General features: G+C 44.0%; 1 pseudogene; it reads right to left on the reverse strand.

The window, feature by feature from the left end:
* Positions 1-2448: 2448 nt before the first annotated feature.
* On the reverse strand, positions 2449-4216 carry LOC147465812 (receptor-like protein 44 pseudogene; annotated as a pseudogene).
* Positions 4217-14798: the final 10582 nt, after the last annotated feature.

The raw sequence follows: 14798 nt of genomic DNA on the forward strand, positions 1-14798 counted from the left end.
GAGTAGAGCAGGATGGGCAGACCTGCATGATCTCTCTCTCAAGCTGTGGCGTCGAGATAGGAAGGGGGGCAAGCTTTTCCTTTTGGAAAAGTTGGGATGGGAAGGGTATCTTATTAGATTCCATCTAATAAGTTGGGTAGGGTGGAGTAGTGGATACGTAGGAACCATTAGTAGCCAAACTTCATATAGATGCACTCAAGAATAATAACATACATGGAGGTAGTAGATACATAGGAAATATTAGTAGCCAAACTTTATATAGATGCACTCAAGAATAATAACATACATGGAGGTATAAATGAAGATGGGATCCTACTACCATGTTAAAAACAACTACTTTTGGAGGTTAGATCTCTCTCTCTCTCTCTCTCTCTCTCTCTTCCCTGGGAGAGAAAGAGGAAGCAAGAGGGAAGAGAAAGAGGAAGCAAGAGAAAAGAGGGAGACATGTCTCTCTCTTCCCTCCTCTCTCTCCCCCTCTCCAGGCAAAGAGGGGATAGAGGGAGAGAGAGGCGCAGAGAGGGGGAGCTCCCCCCCTTCCTCTGTTCAAGCAACAGCATGCACATAGAGGAAAGGAGGGAGGCGGAGAGAGGGGAGGACCTCACAAAGAGAGAGAGAGAGAGAGAGAGAGAGAGAGAGAGAGGTCCTCCCCTCTCTGCGCAAAGAGAGGGAGAGGCTCTTTGTGCAGAGAGGTGATGTCCTCCCCTCTCTACGCTAGCAAGAGAGGAGGCAAAGCGTTCAAAAGCTTTGCTCTCTCTCTCTCTCTCAATCAACGGACCGAGGGAAGAAAAGGGGAGATTCCGTCGTTTTCTCCCCCTCGATCCACTCACACGAGGAGAAAAGGGGGAGATGCTCCCCCCCCCCCCCCCCCCCCCCCTTTCCCTTTTCTCCATGTGTCGATGGATTGGCGGGAAAAAAGGGGGGAAAGAGGGAGAGAGAACGGCTCCCCCCTTTTCTCCCCGTGTCAACGGATAGGGGGGAGAAAGCGGGGAAAGAGGGAGAGAGAGACAATGTGCACACTCTCCCTCTCCCCCCCTTAATCCAGCCATCCTGTGGCCGGATCTTTCTCCTTTTGACTCTTGCCCCAAGATATGTATGATCAAAAGGTGATAAGACTGAAAAATCTAAGGAAATTAATGGAGTTTTAAGACTTTGACTAGGTTTCCAAGGACTGCTAATATGTACTCAAACTGTTAGATTCTGCTTTATCCAGCATGTGTCGAAGGCCAAAAATCATCAGATATTCGAGAACGATGCCTCAACGGCTAGCTTCAAGGAGATTATCTACGAAAGTATGGATCTGATGATTTCCATGGGGAGAAGAAGAACTCTGATGAGTGGAGATAGACTTGTCTTGCGGTCGCAACCTCTTACGAGTAAAGTAACATGGGTGATGATTGTATTGCTCTTTGTTGTATCAAGCGTCTTCACAAGGCTCGATACGAGTTTGAGGCTACTCTGTTAATTTCTTTATGTTTAATACAAATCATACACTAACAAGTGTGAGTTTGGCCCCCCAAAAAAAAAAGACTTTGACAAGGTGTGAAAGGATTTCATTGTTTTCAAATAGTAAAGTAATAACCAGTACGAAGCATTTCAAAGAAAAAATCAACCTTGACTTGTTTTTCGTCACCCTCTTAAGCATCTCAAAGAACAACTCAATCTAGACTGATTTTTCATCACCCTCTTAAGCATCTCAACGAAAAATTCAATTTTGGGCTGATTTTTCATCACCCTTTTTCTCTGTTTCCCTCAGTAGAACATGAGCAGCTAACCAACAGTGGTACCAAGAGCCAAGCAACTCACGTGCAACAATTGCCATCTTACACAAAGCATAATCTTAAAACCGAGTATACAAGCTATCGTTTTTGGCATGTAAAGCCTCATTGGTAGGCTCTCACTTAGATGTGCACTCTCCTATTGTCCATCAAGAACAGTATGGCTCGATATTGTCCAACCGCATTTGGTCATGGAGGACTGACATTTAAAAACATAGAGCCTTGCCTCCACAGCCTTAGTCACACAATGTAGTAAACTGTAAGTTTCCCCAACCCAAAGCTCTAAAAGACTCGGCAGAAAAAGCAAACAAAGGGTAATGTAGCATTCGCAAGTGCATCTTGTCACATCCCGTGAAGTTTTCTTAGTAGAGTGTGGGAAAGGTTTGCCTCAACTTGGCCTAGAGCTGTTGAAAGTCCAAATTAGTCCTTTTCAAACAAATTGGGTAAAAGGACCAAAATATTGATGAAATAAATAAAGAAATGGTCCAAGAGTCCTGCAAATCTACAACATTTTATTAGTACTTCCAATTTACATCTCCACAAAAAGGACCACTGCATTGCCCCAAGTAAGACTTGAAATTATTTGAATTGACGTCCTAACCATAATACTCTAGTCAGAATGTGGTGTATTTTAGAAAAGACACATGTGGGGAGTGATATAAAAAAAGACCAATTGTTGGTATAACACTCCCATAAACATTGTGTCAAAAACAATGAGACGTTTTCGCTTCAATTCTCCTCATTTGCATTCAAAACAATGGCCTCAAGCACACCAAAAGTCTATGATATTCTCTCTGGCCATTCTGACTTAACCTTGAGGTTGAGTGACCACTCCAAGAATATGATCATAATGCATAAGGGGTGGCATCGCCAAGCTGAACTGGCCACACAATACAAGTCACCGAGCGATTTCATCTTTCCGTAAAACATGTTGTCGGCTCAATTTAGGAAGCTAAATCACAAAGCCATGGCACTCAAGTAACATCAGAGACATCTTGGGGATGCGGCCCCACTACGACTACGTACTCCTAATCATGTCTGGTTTAAAAGACCAAGTGTATACAACTTGCTTTGAAAGTGGTCAATTCTGATCAGCATAAAAACGTATATTTTGGAGATGGATCACAAAGGCGCATTGAAACAAAAAGCCCCCGTTCACAAATGTCAAAAGCCTCTTCCTCATGCTACCCCAGCCATGCTGCAGTTTGCAAATGAAGGGGACTTATAAAACACAATGCAGCTGATGCATTATGCAAAAAATGTGCACCTTCATCATGCTTCGGCCATAAGCTGAGATATCTTCCCTTCTTGTGCTGCAAATCCTTGCTCCGTGACACGTAGCCACACACATGCAGCAGTGAAGGTCACAATCAAACTCACTAATCCACTCGCGAGGCCTATCCCCACGATGGCCACTACTGAAAGCCCCCCTGCTGGTTCAACAGGAAGAGGGTACCCGTAAAGATCTGAGTTACCTTTGAAAGAGCTCATATTGAAGCGGGGACCGCCGGTAGATGTATTTGACAGAGTGGGTGGGATGGCTCCAAAGAGCTTGTTGTTTGAAACGTCGAAGAATTTCAACCTTTGCAGAAGCCCGAGTTGGCTTGGGATGGGGCCGGAGAGTTGGTTTGCGTGCAGATCGATGGCATTGAGGTACGCACACATGCTTAACTCAACAGGGATGTTCCCATCTAGATGATTGTTGGAGAGGTTCACACTGACAAGATAGCTAAGGTTCCCAATGTTGGGGGGGATGGGGCCCTCGAGGCGATTCGAAGAAATGTCAAGAGTCTCCAAGAGCGTGCAATTTGCGAGGCTCGGAGAGATGGTTCCTGCAAGTTTCGACGCATTGAGAGTGATGGAGTATACTCTGTTGTTGTTGCAACCTACCCCCATCAAGCTGCTTGCACTTGAGCCCAAGCATGGGGTCTTTAAGCCTGTGCTTGTCCATGAACTCAAGCCTCCACCCTTTGAAGCCAAAGCACTCAGAACTCCTTGCAAACACATTGCATCATCGCCGAGAGTTTGTGCAAAGGCTGCACTTCCTTTACGCTTGGAAAACAGTACAAGGAGAAGAGCCACCATTAAAACAGCCTTTCGTGTGCGCATGGCTTGCCAAGGACTAAGGCGCTAAATAGCAACAGCAGATCTCTCTCATGGAAACGGATCCTCAGCTGCGTGCAACCTCGAGCAATCTTCTCTCTCTCTCTCTCTCTCTCTCTCTCTCTCTCTCTCTCTGGTTAAAGTCCTACCTTCAATTGTACGTATATGTGTCTAAGGCAAAGCCCAGCCCACACTATGTCTGAGGGCAAAGCTCTGCCCTCCTCCATCGCTCTGCGCATAAGGTAAGTCCTGCACCCCCAAGCCTCTCTCTCTCTCTCTCTCTCTCTCTCTCTCTCTCTCTGCTTTGAATAATCAGCTAAGACAAAAGCTTGCTTTCAAACGCAGCAAAGACTTAAACCCATACAAAAGCTCAAGCTGCTGCCCAACAATGGACTCTCTCTCTCTCTCTCTCTCTCTAAGTGCGTGCGCCGTGCACGGTGTCGAACAAGCAGACGACAAGGACTTGACAGACCTGCTTTCTCAAGATCCGGTTGACAGGGCAATACGTGTAGAGCAGTGAGCGTGCAAGGAGCCCTTCATGGGTCCTTGTGATGCATTGCTCTCTCTCTCTCTCTCTCTCTCTCTCTCACTCACACACACACACACACACATTCTCCCCGTTCTGGAAAAGATTTGTAGAGCGCATTTGCACGTTCCAAAGTGGCCAGAGTAGGCATGGGTCCTTCCTTTCACCATGCATATGCTGGCCACTTGGGTGTCTTAAAGGAAAGGCTCCTATCACACATCGCTACTACGTCGAGGAGGAGAAAGGAAAGAGTCTCCTGTAGGCTGTAGGCTGAAGGTGTCACTTTGATTGTTCTTGGTGAGAGGTGGCCAAGTTCTCCCATTAGTTTTTAACCATCACAAAGTAATGCCTTTTATGTCCACACATCAACTTTGAGAAATTCCTCTTGTTATCACTTGTAAAAGATATCCTACTTTTGTTGTAAGCAAGGAAAATTTGATGCTTTGATATCAATCCATCAATTCATTCATGTTGCATGACTAACATAAATAAGAATGTGCACGAATGTCATGAAGGTTTTTCTATGGAAGGTAATTTGGGGTGCTCTATCGACGGGGGTGAAGATTCAGGAGAAAGGGATTGGGTCAGATCGATGCTTGGGGTGCAGGATGGCTAGAGAAGATCTGGCCCACCTATTCATGGACTGCCCAACTATTAAAGGCCTCGCAGGGAAAATATGCAAGTGAGTCCAAAGAACATGGAAAATTAATTTTTTCAAGACTGACCTATTCCTTGGAGGCAAGAATTCAGGAAGTCCTGCCCTCCTCGTCAGCACTCAAATCGTCAGATACTTCTTCTTACATAATGTATGGCAGGCAAGGAACCGCCGTGTGTTTGAAGGAGGTTCTGAGGTGGCAAGCTTCGCAGAAATTACTCAAGAAAGCAAAGTGCTAATATGGACGCTCGGGCGCAAGCAACACTCGGAGGATTGGTTTAGGACTACTTGTGCCTTGTTGTCAGCAGATGGAATGCCTAGGACGGGGGAAAATCTTGGCCATCGGTAAATAAAAGATCTCAAAATGACAACTTTATGGACCCTGTGTATCGAGGAAGAGGCGGCGGGTTGGTGAGGGTGGCTGCCCTGATAGCGGATGTAATTATAGTCCCTAGATGATGTCATGGCTCAACAAGAGCATGACTAGACCTTGTAAGTGGATGTTCAATATAATTCACTCACAATTGTGAGTTTTGCAACAACAAAAAGTTGCACAAATGCAATTGTTTTTCCTTTTGTTTTTCTTTTTTTTTTTTGTGTCTCTCCTATAGCTTTTCTTAATGCTCAAAAAACCTAGAACTAACATCATACGTGTAGTAAATATGCTTGCATTAACAAGAGGGATGAAGAAGATGAGAATGAAGGACACATGTTTGGCTAAAAATGTGTGTGTGTGTGTGTGTGTGTGTGTGTGTGTGTGTGTGTGTGTGTGTGAGAGAGAGAGAGAGAGAGAGAGAGAGAGAGAGAGAGAATAACTCTAGATCAACTAATTGATATGGAACTTGAATGGAATGCATGATCACTTTGGAATAGCAAAAGGAGGCTTCTTCGCCTTCTTCTATATGACATTAACTTTACCTTTGCATCTATGGTCTTCTATATGACATTAACTTTACCTTTGCATCTATGGTCTTGTTGTGGGGGTGGATGTGTGTGATTTCTATGACATACACATATTATCGCATGGAGACTAGTATGTGGTAGCAGACATGTTCATAGAAGGATAAGGATGGCTATATTAGTGAAGGGATGGAAATTAGATATCGATTGTCCATGCCAATTATTTTTCCTGTTTTACCATACATTTAGCTTATGTTGTAATATATGGATAATGTAGTAAATTTCCTAGATCGCTATGTGCTGAGGGGATAATTAGTGATGTAAATGCCTATGCTAGCCCACGCTCAATGTCATAATAATCAATATCTAATTCTCCTAAATGATTTTCTCATATTAAACTGATCATTTAATGTGGGGAAGTGCCAGGGGAGAAAAGGCTAGAATATTGGTTAAGCTAGCAGACCGGCCACAATAGGGATCCAAAGGAGGGAAAATAGGGATCCAAAGGGGGGGGCATCTGCAAAAGAGACATGTGCAACAATGGGCTAAAAAGACCCTAAGGTTCAGCCCATTAAGACTTCCAAAATACTAAGGTTCCAAAATTCAAAGGTTGTGTCCAAAGGGTTAAAGCTTAGGGGGAATTGGATGCTTTGTGTGCTCTCTGTGAGATCCCCACCCCGTCGTATCAAACAACGGATCTGATGGTAAACCTGGTGGCCACTAGATCTATAGCGGAAGCAAACAAAATGGTTAAGGGTTCAACTAGCGGGCGATCTCTTATCACAAAATGAGTCGAGTTCGAGCCTACTAGCAACGAGATCTAGCTCCACCTCGCAGGGGAAGCGTACTTAACTATCTAGCGATCCTAAGACCCACCTTCCAAGAGGAGAGAAACCCCGAGTGCCTTTTTCCCCATGTTTCAGAGGCACGTACTCTCGAGGATTCGCCGCTCTAGGGGCAATGAGTAATACCAATATCGAGTAAGCACTATGGGGACAGAGAGTTCCCGACCAATCGGGACCACCCATCTCGTAGGCATTGGCAACCCGAGCCAAGCCCCCACTTTCCACCCCCACACTCACACTTCCTCGTGTGACCTAATTACTACCACAAAGGTTGTTCAACATAGATATTCCTTGTTTAATTCCGAATCACATGGTTCGTTAAAACAGCCCTTCAACCAGTATTGCAAACAACACCAAGACAGAATTCTAGTAAAAATTTTACTCAAACCTATTCATAAAAGTTTCAATGTTCTGGAGGTACAACATCCCCCCTCCAGCGAAAGTTCACTCCTCCCGTTGTCGCCTAGCTGCCCATACAACTAGGTATGTCCACCGCATAGAAAGCAAGACGTGGGTTCCCACCGCATAGAAAGCAAGACGTGGGTTCCCACCGCATAGAAAGCAATGCGTGGGTATCCACCGCATTGGGTATCCACCGCATAAAAAGCAAGTCGTGGATTCAAGAGCCCTAACGAGGAACTCTGCCCCCTGTGATCAGTAAGGGGGTCAGGACTGATTCAACATTGGAAATAAAATGAACATGTCAAGCTAAATTTTCCCTAGCAAACATTCTTTCCTCTTGCAAACAGCATACCCATCAATCATTTCTTTCCTACTTTATACTTAAATGTACTATGCATTCAATGCCGAGGTTTCTGTCGAATTTCTCCAACATGTTCGGGGATATGTTCATTCCTAACTAATCGTGTGCAATGTTAATTAAACAACTTGAATAGAAATTGGGACCTACCTCTTCCATTTCTTCGTCAATAGCCCGTGAGATGGCCGGTATTTGCTCGTCCATGGGAGCCTTTCCTTTTCCGTTGACATTTCTTGTTCCCGCCTCGCGGTCGTGGGCTCCACCGAAGCGAGTTCTCTTAACCGGGGCCATTTTTCTCACTACTTAAATGATAGACTTGAAAAAAAAAAGAGCTAAGGTCCGAGAGTAACATGACAAACCAATCAACAGATTAGATTTATTAAAGACTCCTCCTTATGCACGAGGTTAGATTTTTCCCTTTTTGCCCTAGCAATTTTTAAGGGTAATTCTGTATCCACCCTATGGGAAACGACTCTAAGGTTAATTACTTGGCTTACATGATTAAGAAATTCAGAGTTTTTCTAATTGATTTACGAAAGATATGAAGTAAGCAAGCTCATTCATTTTTCCTAGAGCAATATGAAGGTGCAGAGTGACCGCAGGCATGTGTGAGGGAAAAACCTTCTTCTTATTGGACTAATGACGGATTAATTTTCAGCCTTAATCGCATCTAGTGTGGGAGAAGATTAAGTATAATTTAATTACAACTCTATTGAGTAGTGAAAGATTGAATTCTGATAAATCTACACTATTACTAGCTGACAATTTATTGACTATACCGCCTAGAGAGAGAATCTTTCCTAATCGTGCATTAATCCTTGATTAAGGATGATTAATGGCTGAATAAATTAACTAAATGAATGATAATTATGCAATGAAGTATAGCTATGAAAACTTAGAGAGCAGCTATAGAGAATTATAGCTAAAAGTAGGCATAGTAGACAAGAATTATGAGTGGGTAATGATGAGATTAAGAAGAGCAGTAATTAAACCATAATTACCGTGATTAGGGGCTGAGAATCCTCTTAAATTTCTGATGCAATGAATCCTCGGGATGGGAATTTCGGCAACACCTCCCTCCTTGCTTCTCCTTCAAAAGCTGTGTGTGTGCCGGTAGCACCTTCCCAGTGTGTAGGTGTGTGAGTATGCAATGTGTGTGTGTGAGCATATATGTCTGTGTGTGTGTGTGTGTAGGACTTTAAATAGGCTCCTACAGGCTGAAAATCGATTTGTGTTGCTAATTACATCTGGATGAGCACTCAGTCCTTGCATGGCAAGTCCAGTTGCCTACCCACCAAGTGTCCAGTTGGCTCAGTAAACTGACTCTCACACTGAGTTGCAGGCTTGGCTGCTTCCCCAAGACTCCCACAAAGCAAGAGGGCACCCCCTAGCTGCTAAAGCAGGTCTGGAGTGGACTGGGACCTGTTCCCACACAGCCTCGGGCCCCCGGTGCCTCCCGGACAATTTTGTGAAAAATTGGTTTTAGGCTAAAACGGGCCATACGAGTCGGATTTTGATGCCGTAAATTTCTATACTAAGCTCTAACTAAGACGTACGGGTCTGAGTACCTTCCATATTTAGCAGCGCCCCCCCCCCCCCCCCCCGAGGTCCGAAAATGCATTTTTTTCAAATTCGGGGTTCGGGTGCAGATTTTCGAGACGGTTGAGATTGGACGATTCGGGTGACCAAAAACTTACTATTTTTATAAAATTTTCACAAAAAATATTTTAATTCACATTTTGAAGCTTTATAGCATTCTAAACATCATGGCACTGGCAGAATCTGGAAAACTGCTAAAAATAGTAACTTATTCCATTGTATTCATTTCGTGGTACAAGGGTGCTCTTGTGATCGGGTCAGAGACCTTACAACCTCCCCAACGTGAAAAATTTGAGATGTCCTCATCTCAAGAATGAGTTTGGGTAATCTTTTAAGAGAGTCGATTCGTCCTCCCAAGTTGTATCTTCTTCAGGGTAATCCTTCCATTTTACTAGATGCTCCGTGATAGTTCTGTTGCGTAACTTTCTTTCCCTTGTTTCAAGTACATAGTCAGGTTGGAGCTCGAGAACTCCTTGTGCTGGCATGACTATCTGATCTGAGTCCAAGAATTGATCAGGATTGGGAATATAGGGTTTGAGTAAGCTGACATGGAATACATCATGAACCTTCAAGTTTGCAGGTAACTTTAGCTTGTAGGCCTGGTCACTTACAACCTTAACGATCTCAAATGGTCCACAATACCTTGGGCTTAGCTTCTTGTATCTGCCTAGCGATAAATTGCTTTTCTTAGGTCGGACTCGGAGAAAAACCTTGTCTCCTTCCTTGAAGGTTCTATCTGTGCGGTCCTTATCTGCATAGTGCTTCTGCCTATCTTGAGCTGCCTGAATGTCCTGGCGAATGGCTCTAGTCTATGCTTCCATATCTTCTAACATCTTTCTAGAGGCTTCTACTATGATGGTTGGATCTAAAAAGTTCAGTGGTGCTAAACAGTCCTGTCCATAAAGAGCTTTGAAAGGTGACATTCCGATGCTTCTGTGTTCGGAAGAGTTATAAGCATATTCTACCAAAGGTAGATATTGTAACCACTTCTTTGGTTCTTGCGAACAATAGGCTCTGAGAATGTCCTCAATGACTTGATTAACTCTTTCAGTTTGCCCATCTGTTTGTGGATGGTATGCTGTACTGAAAGCTAATTGTGACCCAATAGATTGGAAAAGAGAAGTCCAAAATTTTGATGTAAACTTGGCATCTCTATCACTGACAATACGCTTGGGTAGACCATGTAGCCTGAAAATCTCCTTGATGAATACCCGACTAATATCTGAAGCAGTAAAGGTTGTCTTTACGGGTATTAGATGAGCCACTTTTGTGAGCATGTCAACAACCACGAAAACAGAATCATAACCTCCTGTAGAAGGTAACCCTGTAACAAAATCCATACTGATGCATTCCCACTTTATCTGGGATATGTCAAGAGGTTGAAGTTGTCCTGGTAATTTGATCCTTTCGGCCTTTATCCATTGACAAGAAAGACATTGCCTCACATAGCGAAGTATGTCTCCTTTCATTCCAGACCAGAAATAACTCCTTCTGACGGCGTGAAGAGTTTTAGCATAGCCTGGGTGTCCAGATGTAGGGCTATCGTGTGCTTCATATAGAATGGCCTTCTTTAAAGCTGGGTCTCTGGGTACACAGAGTCTATGTCTGTAGTAAAGACATCCTCCCATAAGAGAGTAATCTTTAGCTTCAGGCATCTTATTCTGCTGGACTAATGAAGCCATACGTTGGTACTCTGGATCTTCGAGGGATGCTTCTTTGATTCCATCCCAGATAGGGTTATTTGGAATAGAGATAGCTCCGAGAAACGATTTTCGGCTAAGACCATCTGCAACTGCGTTTTCCTTCCCTGGTCTATACTTTATGTCAAGGTCATATTCCTGTAATAGCTCTATCCATCGCCGTTGTCGCATATTGAGAATGGGTTGAGTAAAAATCCACTTTAAACTCTTGTGGTCTGTAACCAACTGAAACTTGCGTCCAAGAAGATAATGTCTCCATAACTTCAGTGCATGTATAGCTGCTAAAAGTCCCAGATCATGAGTGGGATAATTCTTCTCATGATCCCTCAGCTTTCGCGAAGTATACGACACCGGTCTTCCTTCTTGAGTAAGAACTCCGCCTAGAGCAGACTTACTAGCATCTGTCGCTACTTCAAATTCTTTACTGAAGTCTGGAAGCTTTAAAATAGGAGCTGAGACCAAGAATTCTTTTAGCTTAGCAAAACTAGACTCGTGCTCGGTCTTCCAATCGATCCTCATTCCTTTCTTCAGGAGTTCCGTCAAAGGTGCAGCAATACGTGCATAATCCTTGACAAAAATCTTGTACCATCCCGTTATTCCAAGAAATCCCCTTACTTTGCTGACAGTGGATGGTTGAGGCTAGTCAACGATGTCCTTGACTTTGTCTGGGTCCACTGAAATCCCTTCAGCCGAAATGACAAATCCAAGATAGTTGACCTTTGGTGAGCAAAAAGTGCACTTGCTCTCTTTAGTGTAAAGCTGGTGTTCTCGAAGGAGATCAAGTACTTTGCGAACATGTTCCTTGTGATCTGTTTCATTCTTAGAATAGACTAGAATGTCATCAAAGAAAACCAAGACAAAGTCGTCCAGGTAAGGTTTGAAAATATCCTGCATGAGTCGATTGAAGCTTGCAGGAGCATTTGTTAGACCAAAAGACATTACTGTGAATTCTTAGTGTCCATACCTGGTGTTGAAAGCTGTCTTTGGAATATGTGATTCCTTGATCCTGATTTGGTAATATCCTGACCTTAGATCAATCTTTGTAAATATTTTGGCGCCGTGGAGCCTGTCCAAGAGTTCGTCGATCCTTGGAATTGGATACTTGTTCTTGACAGTTACCTGATTCAGCCCACGGTAGTCTATGCATAGCCTTAAGGTCCCATCCTTCTTCTTCTGGAAAAGAACTGGAGCACCCCAAGGAGAAGTACTGGGTCGAATGAATCCTTGCTCAATGAGTTGCTTAAGTTGTTCTTTGAGTTCGATGGCCTCCGGAAGTGACATTTTATAAGGTCTTTTTGAGATAGGTTCACACCCAGGGATAGTCTCAATCGCATGATCTACCTCTCTGTGTGGTGGAAGATTCGTAAGGTCTTCGGGGAGTACGTCATCATACTCCCTCAGCCAGTCTGGTCGAAGTGAGGTATCTGATTGGTCCACCTTATTGAGTTTAACTGCATATATTTGCTGACCCTTTCTTAGTCCCTTCAAGAGTCTGCTGGCCTTAACTAGAATAGCCCTAGGTCTCCCATTTTCCCCCTGAATTAAGGCTTCATTACCCAAGTTATGTGTAAATGTAAAGTTTCCTTGTGCACAATGGATATGGGCCTTATTTTGATTTAACCAGTCCATCCCTAGTATCCCATCAAAGAATCCTAAGGGTAGGGTTCGAAATTGGGCAGAAGTTGGGTGTCCCCCTAAATCGAAGTCAATTTTGCCTGCAGAGTGTTGAGATACTACCTCCTTGCCGTTTGCTAACTCGACAACTAGCTTGCTTGACGGATACTTATCTAGCTTAATCTTTCTCATGCATCTGGGTGAAAGAAATGAAAGAGTACTGCCACAATCTATAAGGAATTTAACTTGTTCACCTCTGAGAGATCCTGGCGTATGAATGACTGCGTATTGCTCGCAACCATTGGGATTGTCAATTGCAGCATGTAGGGTTGCTCTCTCCACTGCTTCATCACCCACAGTTGGTTGAACTACTGCGGCATTCACTCTGGCGGTAGCTCCACGTCCTCGCCCTCTATTCATTCTTCCGCGTCCTCCTCTTCCATTAGCTTGGCCACACCCACGGGTATTCAAGGGTATGGCATTGGCGTTGGTTGCATGAATGTTCCTGGGGCAATTGGATCTGTAGTGTCCATGCTCGCCACAACCATAGCATCGAACATCAGGGAACTCCATGGTTGTGGTGGTAGCCACAATAGGGCGCTGGTTATAGGTTTTGTTGGCTGGTCTGTTGTCCCAAGCAGTGTTCCTTGCCCTCTTTGCCCAATGATTCCTCCTATTCTGATTAGCCTTTTGTACTTCGAGAGCTAGAGGTTTAGCCCTCAACAAGGCATCCTGTAGTGTTGACGGCCTGAGAGCCTCTAGCCGAGTGTTCAAGGGATCGATTAGTCCTTGACAGAACCTTGCCACCTGTTGTTCCAAGGTCGTCTTAGGAGCATATCTCCGAAGAGTGACAAACTTTGCATAGTATTCTTCGACAGTTGAATTCAACTGCCGAAGTGAAAAGAATTCATTCATTCTCAAGGTCCTATAGGCAGGTGGTAAATAACGCCCCATTATCACAGCTTTGATGTCTTCCCAAGATTGGGAAGATCCTTTAATGTCCAGGTCTCTGCAATGTTGCTTCCACTATATCTTGGCATCGCCAGTCAAGCGGAACATCGCAAGCATGGTCTGATTTACGGGTTGGGTTCCCGCAGCTTCAAAGTAATCGTCCATGGCTTCCATCCATACTTCCGCATCTCTCTCCACATTTTCCCCCTCGCCCTTAAAGATCGGAGGTTAGGCTTGTTTGAGGAGAAGCTTCTTCTCTTGCGCTGCCGAGTACAGAGCAACAGGCGGTACCTACATGGGTTATACGAAATTCTTGATACCATTACTTGAATTTCAAGATAGACACGAGACTTTAATAAAATTCAAAATTCCACTTTATCAAGAGACAGAGATTCAGAGACAAAAAGCACTTTATTGGTGGAAATTTATTACAATCGAAACTCCTCAAGGTTTAGAATGACTGATGACCGCTTATTACATGGCTTTATGGATTGCGTATAACATACGCCTAGGAAATGGTATTGACATGATGCACTACTTCATTCGTGTAATAGTTCTTATACACATTCTTGAGGGGATAATAAACTAAGATATCGGGCCGGAGTTCCGCTTTCAGTAATCCAAAGGTTTTGACTCGGTTTGCTGGAATCACATTGGTGACCTTCTCCAAGAGCCAGTTGTTGATGGTTTGGTTGGAGTTGCCCGAAACAGTCTGTTCCAATCGTGTGGGCACCAAGTAGAATATCTCTATCACTCTCAACTCTTCTCCACAACGTATCTTCTTCAAGTCGGTAGCCAGGCACCCTAGCTTCCGAGCATTGATGTAGTAAACCCCTCCTGGAAATGTCCAATCAAGTTCCCATCCTTTGTCAATGTGAGTGGAGTGTGGCGTATAAGCCTTCAACAGTATCTCCATGACATCTTGCCTGAACTGGTAAACAGGGGATCTTCGAGCTTGCTCATAAATAAACTCAAACACTTGGAACTTCCGATATTCGAGCACGGGGTTTTCCTGCAACACCAATGCAAGGAATTCGGATCAACTACCTATATACTTTCAGTTCCTTTTAAACGTTCAAACAATACGACTTTATTTTCCCAGCCTAACCTAGGCTCTGATACCAAGTGTGAGGTCCCCACCCCGTCGTATTAAACAACGGATCTGATGGTAAACCTGGTGGCCACTAGATATATAACGGAAGCAAACAAAATGGTTCAGGGTTAAACTAGCGGACGATCTCTCATCACAAAATGAGTCGAGTTCGAGCCTACTAGCAACAAGATCTAGCTCCACCTCGCAGGGGAAGCGTACTTAACTATCTAGCGATCCTAAGACCCACCTTCCAAGAGGAGAGAAACCCCGAGTTCCT

Source organism: Adiantum capillus-veneris, chromosome 1 (assembly GCF_014529385.1).
Source record: "Adiantum capillus-veneris isolate H3 chromosome 1, ASM1452938v2, whole genome shotgun sequence".
Taxonomy (NCBI): Eukaryota; Viridiplantae; Streptophyta; class Polypodiopsida; order Polypodiales; family Pteridaceae; genus Adiantum; species Adiantum capillus-veneris.